Consider the following 17,311-nt stretch of genomic DNA (forward strand, 5'->3'; position numbering starts at 1 on the left):
ATGAACTCTTAGCATTAATTTTAATATGTGGAACTTCTAGTGAAAGTTTGTTTGAAAAAATCAATCCGCTAATCAAGGCAAGTGCGAATATTCAACTTGCACCAGTAGATCAGTTCAGTTATTTAGTGTCCTGTAGTTCAGTTATTTGTTGTACTGTAGTAATCCTATTGCAGATTTTCATCCTCTAGGAAAACTAAAATAAATAGTCAGCTTTTGTGTGTGTGTGTGTTCCTGGGTGTAAAGAATAAAATATGTGTTTTAAATAGTGTACGACAATTTAGTTGGTCAACTTTTGAACTGAATTAACACCTTCTGTCGCTGGTGTCGCCAATGTTCTACTGTTTGGTTGGCAACAGTGATAGGACAATATAGCGACCTTGACATTGACGAGATTGTCTATTATTTCAAAATGGAGTCTTTAATATTGTTTAGATTGTATATTTAAAATTATTTTCCATTCTTCCTATTCTGTAGGTTTCCTTACATGACCAACACATTTTTGCTTATAGTTTTCTTTTCTTTTTCAATATTCCTGTTTTTTTATTGTTTAAATTATGTTAGCCGGCATTTGAAACTCGAAGACAAAACAAAGAGGTAAATTGCAAATTTTAAAAATGTATCTTGAGAATCACTTAAAACAAGATTATTTACAACTTAGCAATCTTATTGACAAACGTCATTTCATACTTGGTGAGCTGATGTTATGTCAACTGTGACCAAGTACTTTCGCGGTCTTGTTGACATCTCCATTTTGAATTCATTGTTAACACTGCAGGCATTTCTCTTGTTCAACACTGCAGGCATTTCTCTTGTTCAACACTGCCAGGCATTTCTCTTGTTCAACACTGCAGGCATTTCTCTTGTTCAACACTTAACAGTGTTTGGATGCGTTCTATTTAGAACATGCAGTCAATAAAATGTGTCTTCATTTTCTAAAGGGGGGTCATTAAACTTATTATAATTAATCACTCCTGTGTGCTTATTCTAGAAGTGTAATGACGATAAAGACACCACACTGTTGTGTGTATGGTGATCTCCAGGTTATATATCTAGTATATGTGTGTAGCCTATAGTGGACGATAACAGAAATAAAATGTGTCTTGTCCAATATGTGATTTTTATCAGGAAATGTCTACATTCTGGATAAAAGGGGGAAGGAATAACAAAAGGGAGCTAATGATTGTCTGAATTAGAAGCACGTGACTTATGTTCACTGGGAGCCGCCAATGAAACGTGAGGGAGAGCTCGATTGTCGAACTTGTTGACAGGTCAGCAGAAGGACTAAGAGACACTGGGTGTATCATCCACCACAGTCTGTATCCCCCCCCACTCGTTCCCCCTACCCCGAAACAACAACCAAACTAAACGTCTACCAAAGGAGGGACTAACTTGGAGCCAAAATGACAGTGTTTCCAGTCGATGTCCACGGCTGGACAGCGGAAGGAGAGTACTGCTCGATGGCTTTTCCCCCTTGGTGAGTACCTATATATAGCTCTGTGTCAATAGTCTAGATTCCCTTTTTTGACTAATATCTATCTATCTATCTATCTATCTATCTATCTATCTATCTATCTATTTATCTATCTATCTATCTATCTATCTATCTATCTATCTATCTGTCTGTCTGTCTGTCTATCTGTCTGTCTGTCAATCTATCTATCTATCTATCTATCTATCTATCTATCTATCTATCTATCTATCTATCTATCTATCTATCTATTTATCTATCTATCTATCTATCTATCTATCTATCTATCTGTCTGTCTGTCTGTCTGTCTGTCTATCTATCTATCTATCTATCTATTTATCATCTATCATCTATCTATCTGTCTATCTATCTATCTATCTATCTATCTATCTATCTATCTATCTATGTCTGTCTGTCTGTCTGTCTTTCTGTTTGTCAGTCTATCCGTCTTTTGGTCGATCTAAAAAAAACATCAGCTTTAATATTATATTTTATACTTAACAATATCCGTATTATGATGCTAGGTGTTTTCATTGGGCTTCATAAACCCTAAACCATTCATCTATTATTAATACGTTTTGTGGCAACATTATACAACATGAAGTAGTTTCACGTTTACAGCTGTGACAAAATGGAAACATAAATGTCATATAAAAACATAATATAATATATAAAATATCAAAAGTGAAAGTGAAGCCCTACTTGAAAATTATCAGGGTCGGACAATATCGATCTTTGTTGCTTTATTTAATGACAACATATTTTACTTTTTTGTTTCTTCTATAGTGTTTATATGTATGTATGTATATATGTATACATATATATATATACACAGAGAGAGAGAGAGAGAGAAAGAGAGAGAGAGAGATCAGTGTCTTTAAACATTACAGTAAGAGAGTTTGAACATGTACATGTTTCATGTAAGTTATTCTTATTCATTTATTTTTCTTTATTTGGCTTGTTCTTAATTTTTTGTTTTCTTTATTCAACACTATTCTCAACCATTTTGATTTCACACTACGCTGCGCACTGGAGTTTCCAACCAACTTCTTTAGGACTACTTCCTTAAAAAGGACTTGCAGAAATAACACTGGATCGTGACAAGAGCAGATCATAAAAAACGAAAGTAGACAGAATATTCATGTGGAATGCAGCCTTATAGAAAAGCATTAATTCTAAGTTTAAATCTAAGCTTTAGCTTCCTTAATCAATTACAGCACAGTGACTAATTAAATAGAATCTAAGCTCTAGCTTGTTTAATGTATTCTATATAACAAAATTATTAAATAAAATCTTAGCTTTAGCCTGCTTAATACTCTCAAGTATGTGTAATTCATGGACGTAGCTGGGGGTGGGGTTTTGGGTTCAACCACCCCCCGAAATGATGGGGGGGGGGGGGTCGGAATTTAGTGACTGCTTTTTTGCTTTGCTTTTGTTTATTTTAGGTAAGATTTTAATTCTAAACCATCACTTGCTCCAGCGCAGACAATGGGGTTTTGAGTTTAAAACCCTCTATCAGGGGGTTTTCAGTTAAATCCCCCTCTTCTATAAAACAAAACAAAACAAAAATAATGCAAACGACAATACCCAAATTCCAAGACAATAGCTAATGAAAATTTTGATTTTAAAACCCCATCCGAAATTAACTATAAAACCCCCTCTTCAATATAAGACTATCCATTTATCCGTCACCAGATTCTATTAGCGTAGTCAAAGGAGTTTGAGTTGAACACCCCCCCCCCACCCTTTCAGCGGGGTTTGATGCTAATAAAATACCTCTTCAATATTAAAAAAAAGCAAATTACACCCTAAAATTTCTATGAGCGTAGCCAAGCCAATGGGGGTTTTGAATTTAAACCACCCTCCATCAGAGGGCTTTTTTTAAAGTTTAAACCCCCTCCAGATGGTTTTGAGTTTAAAATACCCCCCTACAGAGAGCTTTGAGGTTGAAAACCTCTCTCTTCAATACTATTCTAAAGCAAACTACAGTCACATAATTCCATGAACGTAGCTAAAGGGGTCTTGAATTTGTTAAAATAAAACTCCAGAGATTTTTTAGTTTATATATATATATATATATATTGGCGGGGGTGGGGGGAAGAAAAATTCCCCCCCCCCCCCCACCGAAAAAAATCCTGGATAAGCCCATGGTGTAATTATTAAAGAAATTTTCTTTAAAAAAAGAACAAGATCATTGAGTTTGTGGTCTACCGTTAAATACTTATATTAAAGCCGTCTCAATTACCCTGGTGCCCCCCTCCGGTAGGCACTCTAGGATCTCACTGACGTAGATTTCCAGACCACCAATCTCCTCCATCTTTGCTTTGGTCTACCTTTGAACCGTATTCCCTGTGGACTTTAAAGTCTGCTTTGCAATGTTCGTCTGTTTGTTGATTTATAAACATATATATATATTTATATATATATACTAAAGATGTTCGTCTGTTTGTTGATTTATAACTAAAGATGACAAATGTCTGGCTAGCCAAGGAGAAAAAAAAAGATTAAAACGGTTGAAAACTAGATTGACTTTGTCTCTGTATTGTTAAACACACCAGGGAGGGAAGTCTCGTCTGGCAGTCTCGTTCATACATCAAATGGACGCCTTTTTTCTGATTAGTTATTATCTCTTTTGAAAATGTATGGTAACTACTGTCATAAATGGTTGTTTTTTAATCTAAGATATATTTTTAGCACAAAGAAATCTCAGCAGTTTGTTCTGTTTCTTCTTATGTGAAATATATTATAAGTTGAATGCTATTTCTATACTTCAAATTTACTACGTACCTTCAAAGAAGAATAATCAATAGAGCATATCATACTCATTATTATTTTAACAAGCTTATATCAAGTCTTTTATTCTATCCGTCCGTCTTTAAAAAATCCAGTAAATGTTAATTCTCCCATTTTCCAATCTCGGATCAAGTTGAAACTTTGCATAATTATACATTGGCAAAGACAATAAAAGAATCAATTAAAAAAAGTAACCAATTATTAAAGAACTCATGAGATGAGTGCTGTGTAGGGACTTAGGTCGTTTTCTAACAATGTTAAACAAACTGTAAAACCTTCTATTTTTATAAGTGCTTGAATAGCTCAGTGGTAAACACGTCAGCCTCCCATCAAATAGACTCAAGTTCAAAGTTAGACTTCGCGTTTGAAAAGGCGGCACAAAACCTTCTTCCAGATAACCCCTACCTCCCCCCCCCAACGCACTGGTCAACAAAAGTGACTGGACAATAGCACACTGAACATGCTATAAACATGAACTTTGCGTTAAACAAAAACTATACAAAGAAATATTTCAAATTGCTTGTCCAGGTCTATTAAAAATGAATCGCAGGATTGATTCTATAGGAAACAATTTCACTTATTAAAAATGTTCTTTTTAAAATTGTATTTTTTTTTTATTTTACTCGTTAAAAAGCATTTAATTATTTCACTTGTTGTACAGTTTGTTTTCTCTCAATAAAGTAATCCCAAATCTACTGTTGTAATAGACCAAATATTTATTTTTTTTAAGCAAGATTTGGTGGTGAACTTTGTCAAAGCATAATCATTTGCTCATCATTCTAAAACCCTTTGAACAGTTATTATTTAGTATCAAGGTGGCAAAGAAATGATCAGTTTATAATTATTTCTGTATAACATGTCCAAAAATCTGCTAAATTTACGCCGTCGGCAGTCAGTCATGTGACAAGCAGGACTTTGGTACATCACATTTTGACAATATCTACACAGTGTATAGTGGTAGAATCGTCCTTATTGTTAGCTTGTAATTCATTAAATAAAAAGTATAGCTCCCCTTTCGGACCTTGCGATCTATTTGGCAGATGATGATCCCAGTCTTTACCGAGATTCAACCCAGGACCCGAGGTTCGAAAGCCAAGCGCGTTACCACTCTGCCACAGCGCCCCCAGTTTGTTATTCGTAATAAGATATAATTAGCAGCTTGTGATCAAGCATAGACGTCTCTCGCCCCCCCCCCCTCCAGTCATTCCCTCCACCTTCTTTATTTTACTTTATTAGTCTTGTACTAGTGATGACATGTGCCAGTAGAATGCAGTTCAACAGCTCAGAAGGCAAGAATTCTTTAGCTTAGACTGTTCCCCGAGAATGGCGTTGACGTACCTTTTATCCATCTGAAGGGGTCCCAGACAAAGGGTTGAGAAACACTCAAGCGTTCATACAAGCACACACATACACACAGTCTGAGAGTGAGTCAAGAAAGTCGTGATTCGTGTGAGTAGAGTGCACAGGAGTGATAAATACCAGTCTTAATTTCCGGGGTTTCTGAGGTCATTCTATTAACAGCAGAGGGACTCGTTCGAATGGATGGGAGAAATCCAGGTAGTGAGTTAACCTTCAGGTCAATCGTTGTCTACTTTGTCTTTACACGTAAACACGTCTGTCATTTCTTTCTCTTCTTTTAGTCTTTCTCCACTCTTTCTCCTTACTTTCTCTTATTTATCTATCTGTTTTTTTCTATTTCTATTGACTTTCTTGTACCACTTATTCCTCAATCTATTTACTTTCTCTCTCTCTCAAGCACTCTCTCGCCTTTTTCTCTCACTCTCTTCTCCCCCTCTATCTCTCTCTCTTCCCTTCACTATCCCTTCTCTTTCCCTTTCTCTTTCTCCTTCTTTCTTAATCTCTCTCCCTCGTCCTCTCTCCTTTCACTCTTATCAAATCCCCTTTCTCCATACCTCTCTCTACCCCCCTCTCTCTCATTCTCTCTTATTTGCCCTTTACATGAAAACATCTAATTAAAAAAAACAAACACGTTTCAAATATCGTTAATGTATACCTGCATCTGTTGGATATAGTTTAGAGTAGAGAATTTTTGTAGCAGGGGTTACAGGTGTCAATCAGCATGTTTTTCGTTGTCAATGGGGTTTCTGACTCGGGGGAGCTCTAGGAGCTCACCCTAGCGCGGGGCGGAGCCCCGCCGCCAAGCACTATTTCTGGCATAGAATGCCAACAAAATGCATATTCTGAGGTATCTACAGTGCATTTTCCTGCTATTAAAAAGTCTTATTTCAAAAACCTAATGTGCTATTTTTACTGACTAAGACCCTGCAGCGCCGTTCGGCGCAATAGCCGTCAAGCTGTTTCCACAAAAATCTGTCACTGGTAATTTCTGAAGCCTCTTCCCACCTACTCCGAGGACCTCCATGAATGAGTGGCGCCAAGTTGTACTAGGATGTCATCGCAACTCTTATTATGCGTAATTTATTTAGTCGGAGAACATGTCCCGCAAACCTCATGCAACGCTCTGTCACAATTTTACTAAGGGTTCGACTCCAGTTCGTCATAGGATTTCCTTGATTTAGACCCGATCTCAATAACTAACTCCTAAAACCTCTCTTAGTCAACTTTGTTGAGCCACATTTAGTGTTTTTCAATTTCGGCAGATGACTATTCACTGCACATTATTAATGGAGCCCAGCCACTGGTAAAAATGTGTAACCTCTCTTGAATACGCTCTTGGAATTAAGTGACTGTAGTTTGCTTTAGATTTTATATCGAAAAGAGAAGTTTTATCGTCAAAATCATCTGTTAGAGGTTTTAAACTAAAAATCTCAGGACTTTGTTGTTGTTTTTTAAATTCAAAACCCCATTTAGCTACGATCATAGAATTTGGTAACTGTAGTTTGCTTTAGAGTAATATTGAAGATAGAGGTTTTCCACCTCAAAACGATCTGTAGGGGGATTTTAAAACTTAAAACCATCTGGAGGAAAGGAGTTTAAACTCAAAACCCCCTATTCGCTTGGCTACGCTCAAATAATTTTAGTGTGTAATTTGCGGTTTTTTTTTTATTGAAGAGCTATTTTTTAGCATCAAACCCTTGTGAAGGGGGATATAAACTCAAAACCCCTTTTAGCAACGCTCATAGCATTTTAGTGGGTAATTGCTTTTTTTTTTTTACATTGAAGATGTATTTTTTAACTTCAAACCCCGCTGGCGGGGGGTTTAAACTCAAAACCAATATGGCTACGCTCTTAGATTTAAGAGTGTGTAATTTGCTTTTTTTTTGTATTGAAGATGTATTTTTTGCTTCAAACTCCACTGGAGGGGAGTTTAAACTTAAAACTGAGTCAAAACCCATTTAGCTACGCTCATAATATTTTGAGTGCATAATTTGCTTTTTTTTCATATTGAAGATGGGGTCTATCGTAAATTTTGGAGGGGTTTTTTAAATCAAAATCTTCCTTAACTGTGCACTTGGAATTTGGGGATTATCGTTTGCATTTTTTGTGTGTTTTGTTTTATAGAAGAGGGGGATTTAACTACAAAAACCCCTGGTAGGGGGCTTTAAACTCAAAACCCCCATGTTAGGGGTTTTAAACTCAAAACCCCCTGGTAGGGGTTTTAAACTCAAAACCCCTTTAGCTGTGCTGGGGCAAGTGATGGTTTAGTATTAAAATCTCACCTAAAATTAACAAAATCAAAGCAAAAAAACATGTCACTAAAGTGCGTTTCCCCCCCCCCCCCGTGGTAGGGGGTTTCAAACTCAAAACCCCATGGTAGGGGTTTTAAACTCAAAACCCCTTTGGCTCCGCTGGAGCAAGTGATGGTTTAGTATTAAAATCTCACGTAAAATAAAGAAAATCAAAGCAAAAAATCAGTCACTAAAGTCCGTCTCCCACCCCCCCCCCGAGGGGGGGGGGATTTCATTTCGGGGGGGGGTTTGAACCCCAAAACCCCCCCCTGGCTACGCCCATGATATTATATATTCTTGTTTCAAAAATGTAATTTGTGGGTTCATTCCGTTGTCCTATCCATTGCAAGGCTATCTTGGTCCACTTATTGTTCCAGCCCTTCTTGTTACAATCTGTGCTAGCGACTGACTTGAAACCTATTGTTTTATTGGACTGGAATGAAACAAATCTCCCTTGTTATTAGATGCACTATTTCTGTGTCTTCGAAATTCCAGTCTAAATGTTCCCTTTCCCTGTAACAATGTTTTAAAATTGTTCATTATAAGCCTGAAACCAAGTAATTGATAAATAAAATAGTTCTTAGGAAAACAAAGATTTATGAATCAGAAATGTTCAACCTACTCTTTCCTGATTCTTCACACTACGACTTTCTGTGCATCTGAAACAGCATAAGATGTAGGTCAGAGCTAGATTTGCATAACCAGGTCAATTACAGTATTTCTCGTCAATCTTCTGACTCAAAGCTTATAATCATTATAATTATTTATTATTATAATATGTTTCTTACCATTCCTTATTTGAACCACAAAAATTTAGAATTAGGGAGGCGCGGTGGCTGAGTGGTAAAGCGCCGAGATTCCGGGGTTCGAATCCTGGTGAAGACTGGGATTTTTTTATTTCTGGGATCTTTGGGTTCCTCTGAGTTCGCCCAGCTATAATGGGTACCTGACACAAGTTTTGGAAAAGTAAAGGCGGCTGTTCGTTGTGATGCCCTCATGACACCCTCTTTAACCACGAAATTCTCCAAAATACAAATTTAAAAAAATGTTTCTATTAATGTTATCTTCTGATAACATTTCAGCACTACATAGGTTTGTTTTGAAATGAATAAATGTGCGCATCTTTATTCGTCTGTATCAGTGGTGGGGAAATCTCTTTCTTCTTAAGTCATGTGCAACTGTTTTACATTTGACTACTGCGTTAAAGGTTATCGGGTCACTGGATATTGATCTATATATAGAGTGAGAGCAAGGTCTCACCACCGGGGGTCACGGGGTGACCAGAGAAGCGTGGGGAATGCGGTACCGAGGTAGTTATTACTTTGTTTCAAAAAGAGGAGAAGGAGTAAGTGAGCAGAGAGTGAGAGAGAAAGTAAAATAAGAGGAGGAAGAAGTAAGGATTGGAGAGAGAGTGATAAAACGAGAATGGGAGGAAATTGAGAGGCTGAAAGGGATAGGTCGGCGAGAGAGAAAGAGGAGAGTCAAAGCGGAGTTAAAAAAAAGAGGGAGACAATGAGCGAGGAGTGAGAAAGAGAAGCGAGTACGAAAAGAAGAGGAGAGTGAGAGAGTGAGAAGAGATGTGAACGCATAGAATGAAAGGAGGCTTTTAAAGACTTTTTTTAAAAAAGATCGTCTTCCAGTTTCGTATCGTTTGCTATATAGTGTTCTAACTCCAAATCCTGAACTAGAGCAGGTCAAGTACTAATTAGTTTTCATCTAAAGAATCTCACCAAAAGAGACAGACTTACAAAGTTTAGTCGGCTTCATTATCATCTGATATACACTGAATCGAAAACCTAATAACCATCTAAATATATCAACAACAAAAAAAGAACAAAAAAAAAAAAGAATGTAAAGCAGAGGCGTAACTAGGGTATGGGGAAGGAGGGGGAGAATTAATATTCCCACGGGCCTCCACCTGAAAAAGGGGGGGGGGGGGCAAATGAGTGTTTTTTGTTTTTTTACATTAAATATTAAATATTACGCAAAACGCAGGGGTCCCCAAAGAGGTGAAGCGTCCCCGGGCATCCTAATGTTGGCCAATTCCTAGCTACGCCACTGATGTAAATACTAAATCCTCATGACAATAATAGCAAGAAATGTAAGTTTTTAAGTTACTTGATTTTCACATGACATTTAATGTCAAACCACTTCATACCTGTACAGTTGTAACGATCAGTAAAATTGCTTGAACTGGTTGAGACTTCTCTTCCCGTTGTTACCTAAACGTGTTAATTCATCTTGTCGTTAATTATCTTGCCTCGCATGTCGCCACAATGCCACTGGCATTACATGGGCTAAACAAGGTGTGACTACACCTGTCGCACCCCATCAGACTCTCGCCACGACAGGGGCGTCCCATCATTCCCTCCTATTATCATCATTTCATCTCCCAAGACACGTGACGTGGGTAATTATTTTGTTCTTTCACTTCAGGTCCACAAAACTGATATATATATTCTACTTTCCATTGCGATGCCTATCAAATTGACAATAAGGGCATTCGTTATTTGAGTGAAGGCTTCTGATATTCCTGAGAGAGAAACTCAACTGTAAATACCTTTGTAAGAAAATATTAATTTTTTTTGTCTGCTAAGTAGGCCGTAGTAGATGACCAAAAAAATGGGTCTTCTCTATCGATACAGAGCGTAATGAATGAAAATACTGTATCACACAACTAAATATTATAAAGTGCATATGAATGGATTAAGTACCAATATAATAAACGATGCGATGATATTTACGTGATTGTCTTGAACTTAAAAGTGCTAGTTCTATTTTTTCTCACTATTTCCAATTGTTTCATAACAGCCATTGTCATATTTAAGACATTTAAAAAACATCTATCTTGCTGTCATTGACTTATCTAATGCAAGTTCATTGACTTATCTAAAGTAAGTTATATCAATAATGCTTTCATTGCCTTACCTAAAACATTTTTATCAATCTTGCTGTCATTGACTTATAAAGACAATTTTATCAATCTTGCAGCCAGTAACCAATATCAGTTTATAATTAACACAATTTTGTACAGCTATGTTTTGTATCTTGTATTAAAAGTCTGCTTCTGAGAAAAAAATTGAGACTACACCTACCAGATTTTTAACACGTATTTGATACTGTAACGAAATCACTGACTTCTCAAACCTCACTGTTCTGCCCATTTTTTTTTTTTTTTTCAATTTTTCTTTTTTTTTTTTATCAGTAGAAGATTACATTGCCATAAACACATTGCCATAAGCACATTGCCTTAAGCACATTGCCATAAGCACATTGCCATAAGCACATTGCCATAAGCACATTGCCATAAGCACATCAGACAAAACGTTAAGTTTCATGTTCTCAGTAAGGTTAACATTGAACAGAAATTGTTCAAACTTCAAGATCATTCGGTTGCCTATTGTTCTCTGTTGTAAACACGTGCCCACGTCTCAAACAAACGAAATGCTTTTTTTCCTTTAGTATATGCATTTTAATTTGTGAGTAAAGAACATTTGAATCTTTTGTTTATCGCATCAGAATGTCCACTGCCCTTATTTTCGTTTTTTTTTTTAAATAGGGAATCATTGATGTAAAACAAGTTTTCGATAGTATAACGCAGGCTTTTTTTTGTGTGCAATCTCGTCTTTAAGTGTTTCAGAAAATGTTTCTTTACATGTGTGTGTGTGTGTGTTTGTGTGTGCGTGTGTGAAGGGGCTCATACCACTTAGCCTTCTTAAATGCCGTCCTTGGAAAGCGTGAAGAACTGGCGGCTCTTTTCTTTATTCGGGTCAGTGATCAATTCTCATTCAGATGTGAAGTTTGGCATCACATTGGAAACTTATTGGAAGAATGTAAAATTGCTTTTTTTTTTACTATAGCCCAATGCTGTTATTGTTACAAAGATTGGTTTAAGTTGACCTGTGTAGCGTTCCTAAAATCTGATAAACATGGCGATTGAATTCACGTTCGTATAATTTATTACAGGATCTCAAGACTGGTAGGACAAACCATTTCTGGTATATATTTTGCCCTATTTTTAAATCACTAGGAGTTCCATTGTTTATTATATGAATCTTTTATTCATTTAACTACAATACTTTTTAGTCCTACCAATTTACACGTTTTCTTTCATCTATCACCTTCATAGAATGTTTCGTCTCTTTTGATTGGTTGTTGAAGGCTAGCACTCTCGAATTCCTAAATGTTTCGTCTCTTTTGATTGGTTGTTGAAGGCTAGCACTCTCGAATACCTAAATGTTTCGTCTCTTTTGATTGGTTGTTGAAGGCTAGCACTCTCGAATACCTAAATGTTTCGTCTCTTTTGATTGGTTGTTGAAGGCTAGCACTCTCGAATACCTAAATGTAACTTTCACTGTCAGACGTGAATGATTCCAATAGTTTCTAAGACGTCAGTTAAACGGGTACACCTATTTTGACAGTCCACTTTCATTTCCGTAGGTAAATAGAAGAGTGATAAAGGAATATCTCGACAGGTTTGATATAAATCAAATGCAACAGATCACTGATACACAAACTAAGGCCAGCGTGTCGCTGGTAATATTTGGCTAGTGTATATATTATTATAAATATGTGAGACCTACATCACACATGTACTGATATGCACATCATCTGTGGCATTTTACGCCTATAGAGACGATCTTTTCTCTTTGCAACGTCTTGGGTGAGTAGAAGGCCAATCCTTGATACACAGCTGCGGTTACAGGTTGGGCATATGTAATCACAAGGCGACATTGCATTTTCAACAATCCACATATGCATTATATACAAAACAATATGCAATGTATACACAATTACTAGTCATTCACGTTTAAAAGAAATTTTCAAGTTCCCTTTTCAGACCTTGCGATCTATACAGCAGGGTGTCATGTGGCCAGCACAACAACCAACCGCCTTTACTTTCCGCAACTAAAGTCAGGTACTCATTAGAGTTGGGTGACATAAAAATCTCAAAATTGAAACCCCAGTCTTCCAGGATCTCAGGTTCGTAAGCCAAGCGCTTCACCACCCAGCCACCGCCTTATTCCCAAATGGAACAAACATTTCACCATTTTATTGTGAAGCATAAGCTCTAGATAAAAGTGTAGGTCTATAGTCTGGCTAATTCCCTCAACCTTTTGGACTAAATCCAATCATTTGTTTCACTAAAACCTTGCACTCCATGATCTGATCGCTGAAGCTTATTAATCTTCACCTACTAGCACTGGAGGTATTAACAACTCAGTCAAACCACTCAACTCAGTACTCAAGTCAAACATAACTACTCACCTGTTCACAATAAAAACCTTGACATTATAGATAATTCTTTTCACTTATTATCCTGTGGGTTTTCGTATTTCATAACAAGAGACAGGGCCGGTCTTAAGCCACTGCAACCTATGCGGCCGCAGTTGGCCCCGCGCTTTCATAGGCCCCGCGCTAAGTATATCTGTATCTGTAATTGCATAATGATGCAAAATATTCGAATAAGTCGTGGAAATTATTTTTAAAATCTCCTGAAAATTAGACAAAATTGTTATATGGAAAACACAAATCTTACGCGAATTAAAAGAAAATTGTCAGCTTTCATATTTAAATAAAAATATAATAATAGTGCGAATTTTAACCGAAACGAAAGTTCCAATAGAACAAGAATACGTTTTTAAAACGATCAAAACCCGAAAATAAGAACATAAACACTTCTAGTAAAACAGCTGAAACAGATTCTATGAAGAATGCAAAAACTGCAGTGGTGAATGTCGTAAGAGAAGAAGAAAATGATATAACACTAACAACTGATCAACATGTCGTAAGAAATGAAAGCAATAATGTGATAACTGATCAACATGTAGTTATAGATAATGAGCTAAATGTGGTCAATTCATTGGGAAATCTGGATTATCCTGCCATGTGTCTAGAAAAAATGGAAAGATCTTGTATTGACTATTTATTACAATAAGGTCCACCTGAGATTACTTTGGAGAATTTTCCGAAAAACAAGGATGGTAGACATTTCTCTTAAGTGCATTGCAAATCAAACCTGAGTAATGGTGAAAGTGTTTTGCGTCCTTGGCTGATATATTCTGTGTCAGCAGACAAGATCTATTGTTTCTACTGTCGTCTCCTGGAAAAACAAAAAAGTTCCTTTTTAAATGAAGGGTTTGACCAGTGGCTAAGCTGTACCACAAGGCTAGCAGAGCATGAAAAATCGCAAATGCATTTAGACGCCATGACCAGTTGCTGTCTAGCTGGAGCAAGACTTAGTAAAAAAAAAAACAGGCATTGACAAAGCTCACCAGGAGATGCTTTATTCTGAAACTAAACGTTGGAATAGTTGCAATTGTACGATTTCTAGCGAAGCGCAATTTATCTTTCAGAGGGACCATTGAAAGACTTAAAGAGCCAAGTAATGGGAATTTCCTGGTCTAGTAGAATAACTCTCAAAGTTTGATCCAGTAATGGGGGAACAACTTCGACGTGTTACCAATGCAGAAATTCATGATCGTTACCTTAGAAAGAAGATTCAAAACGAACTCATTACTGTAGTAGCTGATGTTGTTGTGAATTCTATCCTTCGAGACATCAAGAATGCAGCGATATTGAATTGTACTCCAGACAAAATAAGTCACAACGAGCAGATTATATGGGTATCTCTCAGATAATTTGCACCTATTATCTTTATCCCTACCCAGAATAGGCCCCCCGCAATCCGTTTCGCATAGGGTCCCGCAATAGCTAGGACCGGCCCTGACAAGAGATAACAATAGATTATTGTCTTGGTCTAAACAATTGGACAATTAAGTACAATTGTCCATCTCTTCATTACTTGTATAACAATGGTTATATTTATTGCATACACGGACACCATAAAAAAAGCATAACTCGCGCACACACACACGCACAACCAGCGTTCAATGGACTATTTTGTACATCTTGGTGATGAGACATTACATTGGAACACACTGAATGAACGTGGAACAAATGAGTTTCTAGAAATCTTTCTGTTCTACCCTTAGTAGAGAGGAGCCGAGCACTTGGTCAGATCTGAATTATTTTTGATGAATTGGATGCAAACACGATTATTAAAAAATCAGAATGGGCTGAAGTGTTTCACTCTGGCATTTTAAAGGCAGATCTACATCTAAAATATCAAGAAATCGAATTTTCAATAATTTTCTTCGTTTATGCTATCTATAACTAAGAGACGGTGGGACCACATAAAACGAATGGCGGCTATATTCTTTTCAGTGAAAAGGATGAAACAAAATGAAACAAAATTATTTTGCGAAATAATTTTATTCTACTTTACATTTAAATTTAAAAAATGTTGTGTGTACAGGTTTCGATAAATCGCTGAGTTGGCCTCAACGAACTTGACACAAAAAAGTTTTGATATATTCCTGAAATATTCCTCAATACAGATTGCACGAAGTGGATGTGATACAAATTGTGATTAGTCTAAGATTACGCCCACAAATTGAATAGAACTAAAAGTTTGCCCTCTCCAGAGAGTGTACACGTCTAAGAAGAACTACAAAAAAATCTCTCTTAATATAGCGTTATATAAAACATAATCGGATCATTTTCGGAGGTTACATTCAAAGGTTATTTTCTCAGATCACATCCAGAAGTTTCTTTTTCAGAATATTTTAATACAATGTCCTGTATTACTTTAGTCTGAAACTTAGAGCAAAAATATCTAGAAACGATTTACTCTTATATCTATCACTACTGAAAGGGAAATTTTCTTTCTCTTCCTCTTTGTCTTTTTCCCTTTCTCTGTCAATTTTGATCTAAAATATAAAGAAATAAATATTTTCCTTCATAGAAATTCACTTCAGAAATGCAGACACTATTTTTAAAAGTATTAAAAAGAGAAAACAATGCCATCTATCCAATATACCCGCGGAGCGTAAAGCGCTTGGCTTCCGAACCGATAGTCCCGGGTTCATATCCTGAAGACGTCTGGAGCTTTTTAATTTCTGGATCTTCGGGCGCTTCTGAATCCACCAAGCTCTAATCTCCCAGACATTAGTTTGGAAAAAGTAAAAGCGGTTGGTCGTTGTGCTGGCCACATGACAACCTCGTTAACCGAGGGCCACATCATCTGGCTTATAAATCGCATGGTCTGAAAGGGGAACCCAAAAAACAATCCCAGTATACAGTTCAGACCACGAACTGATGAAAGAAACGGAAACTAAATTAACACTAGTCATGAACTGAATTTATCTTGTTTCTAGATTACATCAAAGATATACATCTGTGTATACATTCTCACCCTAAAGTCCTGCTAGATGAAAAAAAAAAAAGATACCGTCTTTAAGCCTTCTCCAGCTAAAATTATAATTAAATTAAAAACAGTCGGTTTAGAAATAGGACGTCAGACGTGGATGCATCACCAGTGGTTGATTATCAATAAGCTATAACGACGCTTCTCATATCACAATGTTTACCTTTGTGACAAGAAGTCTGCGTGGGCTAGAGCTCGAGGTGCCAATGACAATCGCGTGATGACATGGATAGTCCATTAGCTGTACAACTACGGTCTAACTGTCTAACCAAAGATCTAAATCTATAGCGGCTGTCTCAGGGGCGGCCCCTGGCCATAAGCTTAGCTGTGTGTCAGCACTTTGATGTCCAGAGCTCATTCAAAGTTGAAAGGGGGAAAGTAAAGTCCTTGTAAGAATGTTTTTAAATACGCCTGGTGGTCAACGTTAGTTAATTTTTTTTTACTACTTTTATGTCAACCCACTCGGTTTGTCTGGCAAAAATTTTGAGCACGTTATTCGGCCCATCAGACTACATAGTTCGGACCTATGCCACACATTTCTGGTTACTAGCGATATGTGGACAGTGACTATAAATTGGTATCATTTCGTCAATCTTCAAGTTGAGTTAACTTTGGCTTACAAATAGGCTCATAATAGCACATAAATAAAACCCGACATTTCAATGAATTGTATCAAAATCCTGACGGACGTCTGTTATCTTAACAGGACGCTAAACTGATATTGGAGGGAAGTGTATGAAAGCCTTTGTTAACGGCTTCTTCTTGCTTCCATCAAAACATGTTGTTTTTCTTTTTTATTTTATTTTGGTCGCAGATTATGTCAAAATAAAATATTCCATCTGAACTATTCATAATAATTGACTTTTTTTAGTGGATCCGAAAGGGGAAAAGACGCTATTAGTTTTATGTGGCCTGTCTGTCCGTCCGCCGTTCCGTTCCGCTTAGATCTCAGAAAGTAGAAAAGAAAATACAAATCGGACATCATGATATTTTAGATTTTAGATCATTCAAAGTTCTGATGCAACTTCTACTTTTTTCTTTTTTTTGAAAGCGAAAAATATCATTTTTAAAATAAAATATGCAAGCAGTTTTTTCATAAAAAAATTCACCATTTTTGCAACTATTCACTAT

At 36.7% G+C, this 17,311-nt stretch overlaps 1 long non-coding RNA gene across 1 annotated transcript in view; it reads left to right on the forward strand.

Annotated features, from left to right (window-relative positions):
- Positions 1–1,009: 1,009 nt before the first annotated feature.
- The window catches only part of LOC129922357 (uncharacterized), a 35,201-nt gene continuing 18,899 nt past the window's right edge, over positions 1,010–17,311 (forward strand). The window contains exon 1 of the long non-coding RNA XR_008774368.1: positions 1,010–1,474. This is a non-coding gene — a long non-coding RNA (uncharacterized LOC129922357). The remainder of the gene's footprint in view (positions 1,475–17,311) is intronic.

This window comes from Biomphalaria glabrata, chromosome 13, assembly GCF_947242115.1.
Source record: "Biomphalaria glabrata chromosome 13, xgBioGlab47.1, whole genome shotgun sequence".
In the NCBI taxonomy this organism is placed as follows: domain Eukaryota; kingdom Metazoa; phylum Mollusca; class Gastropoda; family Planorbidae; genus Biomphalaria; species Biomphalaria glabrata.